Source organism: Triticum dicoccoides, chromosome 2A (genome assembly GCF_002162155.2).
Source record: "Triticum dicoccoides isolate Atlit2015 ecotype Zavitan chromosome 2A, WEW_v2.0, whole genome shotgun sequence".
Taxonomy (NCBI): Eukaryota; Viridiplantae; Streptophyta; class Magnoliopsida; order Poales; family Poaceae; genus Triticum; species Triticum dicoccoides.
In genome coordinates, this window is record NC_041382.1 from 57,342,577 (window position 1) to 57,346,556 (window position 3,980).

A 3,980-nucleotide genomic window follows, 5' to 3' on the forward strand; every position below is an offset into this window, starting at 1 on the left:
TCTCCTGTGCTCTACGTCTGTGGTCGTGAATCTCATAGACCGCTTGTGATGTCGTGTTGATCTGTATACGCCTGCTGCCCATGCCAGCGCTACATGAAGAGGGGTGGATTTGTTGAGGTGCGCACAGGCGCACAGGCGCAGCTGACGTGGCATCCGTGTCAGCAAATGCGCGCCCACTTCTCCCGTCCGAGCACGTGAACACACGCGCGAACTCCAGCAGCGTCCGCGCGTCCGTGTCAACATCGCCGGTCCCTCCGCGGCGAACATCTCTGGGCACCGCCGCACGGGGTTCGCGCCAGCGCTGGGCGCGGCGCCTGGCGACCGGCTCGGGTCGGTCGGTGACTCAGTCTCGAGTGTGTTTCACTTCACCACGAGTGAAGTCTAAAATAAACCCTGAAGTTGTAGAGGTCGATACGAATAAATCCCTACCTTTAAATCCTTGAAATTGATACCCTAATCTTTTTGATCCCGGTCTATTCTGACCCTAGATATGTTTGGCACACTGGAAACGCACAACTTGACCGGGAACTCGCTTTTCTCATGGTTGTGCGGGTCAAGCCATCTTCTTCCTCGCTCCCACCTCTTTCCTCCTGTTCCCTTTCCTCACAGATCCATCTATGTCTATCGGGTAGATGCTCCTGGGAAGGTGGAGGCGAGTTGACGAGCTACAGCCTGCAGGATGCATCGGCGGGGGTAGATGCAGCCGGGGCGAGCCTGCAGCCATATGGTGAGCAAGGAGGCGATGATGGAGATAGCAGCCATGTGCATGACAACCAAGCCAACCGAGGAGCTAGGACGCCAACCAAGAGGAGTTGTTTGCCATCAGGAGGACGAAGGCCACCGTCAGGGATCACCGGACGAGGCTCGACATCTCCCTCGGCTTCGTTGACGTCGTGTCTCGGTGGGCTTCACAAGGCCTGTTTAGCCATCCGCGGGCCATGACGAGAAGCTCCTGCAGCACGACGAGCTCCTGCCACAAATCGCGGAGGTGAGGCGTCAGGGGTGCGCCGCCGCTCCCGAGGCCGATGAATGCGGCCATCGTGGTGGGTGCGCTCGCGTTAGAGCATCGCGGCTGGCGCGTGGCCCTGGAGGCCTGTGCTGAGTCGCAGCAACGGCGGCGCTCTGGGATGGGTCTCAAGCTACGTCAAAGACCCCATCTCGCTGCAGCGCCGCTATCCCTGCTCCTGACGCCGCACTGGCTTGAGCATCTCGCCATGGCCGCCTCCCGCTGCAGCTCAGTGGGCGTGGTCTGTGTGCACGCGCGGCAAGGGGGACGATGACCACAGCCACCTAGCTTCTCTGTATTCACGACAATGTCGACGAGCACCGACTGAGGATCAAAGTTCCGCCGGAAGACACACACATACAGGGATAGCTTGATGTATTCCTGAACTAGTACACGAGCCTGGTTTGGTTGATTAGATGATCTCTTCTCGATACACGCACGCAAGACGCTGGACACGGCTGGATTGCAACAGGCCTTGTGATGCACGATATTTTTCTTGTCTTTTCATAATAATCAAGGTGTAGTTCGTGGTTAATCTTGACAGTGCCAACAATCTGTCGATGGACACTGGCACTGCGGCCGTGCTCGCCGTTGAGGAGTTACATATGACAGGTGGGTCCATATTGTAAGTGACAGTAGAAATCAATCCCGGTTCGGATCGTGCCTTCCTATTGCAACAAACCAGATTTTACTCATACAGGGTTTAGATTGACCGGGACTGTAAATACAGGGTACCAACTTCAGGGATTTGGAGGTGAGGGTTTGTTCGCGTCGGCATCTACAACCTTGGGGTTTATTTCAGACTTTACCCCTTCACCACGGATGGATGGGTACCGCATCCGCACCGCATCTACATATTCATCACGAATTTTGTGAGAGCAGCTAGCAAACCTGCTGCGACCCCTCGTCAGAATCTACGGAGAAAACCAATGCTGAGCCAACTTATTCTTAATGTTGATGCTGCGTTCTCAGAAGAGGATAATACGGGTGCTTGCGGGGGGAATTAATGGATAGCAGCGGTATATTTGTGGGCGCGGCAATGGCTAAACTCGAGCACGTGGCAGATGTAGTGTCAGCGGAAGCAGCCGTACTTATGGAGGGACGACTCAAACTAGCCAGTACTATTGGTGCCAACTCTATCCTGGTACAGATGGACAATTTAGTCACTGTAGAAGCAATTCAACAAAATACTGGCCATTCAACGATCGCTGCTCCTATTCTTAACGTCTTCCGAACACTTCTTCGTGACTTCGGAAAGGTCTTATTAGAGCATTGTAACCGTGAATCTAATATGGTAGATCATTCGCTAGCTTACAACTGACGTGTTGATCCACCAAACTTGTGGTTGGACGCACCTTCCAATTTTATTTCCAGACTTCTAGCGACCGACGTAAGCGTTTTTTAAATTAATAAAGCTAGCCATAAAGGCCTTTCCTTAAAAAAATACATCTTCACCTTGATTACTCCGAACAGTGAACCCACTTGCCATTCAGATGTGCTTGTAGGGTGTGTGGCTTGAACTAGTTCATGGTTCTTGGCTGATCGATTCGCCACTGTTTTGATGCATGTGCCATTGCACATCTTAAGAGTCTCGTCCTTACTATATTTTCTATCTCAACATACCGCATTCACAAAAGAGAAAAAACATGCAACTATCCACATCAGCAGCCCCATTACTCTTGACATGCAGGCTTCCACGTCACTGCACCATGTCAGCAATTTTCTTAAATCTTTTAGTTTACGGGGATATGTTAATGATTAATTTAATCCTAATAATCAATGATTAAGTTGGTTGTTTAAGTCGGTTGTAGTCATCGACATTGTAACTAACTGCCTTGTAATGATGGTATAAATACCCATCTTCAATCAATAAGAAACATTATTCATTCCATTCGCTTTCATTTCTAAACACGTTATCAACACGCCTTTTCCAAATATTAATCAGGCCAAGCAGAGAAGGAAAGAGATCGACATCTGCGTCCATGGCCATCGGCCTGGCGCATGGCCGTGGCGGGGGCGCTCTCCGACACCAAGGTCTACGACCACGCAGAGCCGAGCAACGGCGGTTTGGCCAGCCAGTGGGTACCGCATCAGCGCGTCCTCAGGCACGTACGTAAACTTTACTCCTCAAATCCATAATTGATTATGCAATACACAAAAGCTATGTAAATACTCCCTTCGGTCTTAAATATAAGTCTTTTTAGACATTTCAAATGGATTACAACATACGGATGTATGTAGACATATTTTAGAGTGTAGATTCACCGCTTTTGATTCGTATGTAGTCATTTGTTGGAATCTCTAAAAAGACTTATATTTAGAAACGGAGGAAGTACATGCTATGTAGATAAACCTAGCCTGCTGTTCGTCAACGATGTGGAGGCCATTCGTGCCGGCAATGCCAGACGGGCCTGCATCTTGGTGCATTGGATGGCCGCCTCCTGCACCTCCGACTCCTCGTCGCCGGACAGCTCGGCGAAGATCTCGTCTAGCTCCACATCCACCGGGCAAAGGAAGCGGCGGTTAGCCTTCACCTCCGCCGCCGACTAGATGGAGTCGAGGATGGCCTGCTGCTTTGCCGCCCCCTCCGCTTGGGCCACCTCGAACCCCGCCAGTGCGTTGGCCATGACGAAGCCCGCAGCCGAAGGCGCCGGATCCGCCCCACCTGCATCTATTCCGCTTCCTTTAGCTCAGCGCCCTTCATGGTTGTGTCCTGCTTCTGGTCCTCTTCCTCCTCCAACTCCACGCCCTCCATGGTTGTGTCCTGCTCCTGCTCCTCCTCCTCCTCCTCCTCTGACTATACGCCCTCCATGGTTGCGTCATGCTCCTCCTCCTCCTCTGGCTCCGGCGAGTCTAGAGTTAGGCCGACTTCAATCTGAGGTTCGCGCCTAGTCCGGATCTGCTCAAGGAGCTCCAACCGCCGCCCGTCATGATCCTCTGTTGGACCATGGCGGATGGCGAGTGGATTGAAAGG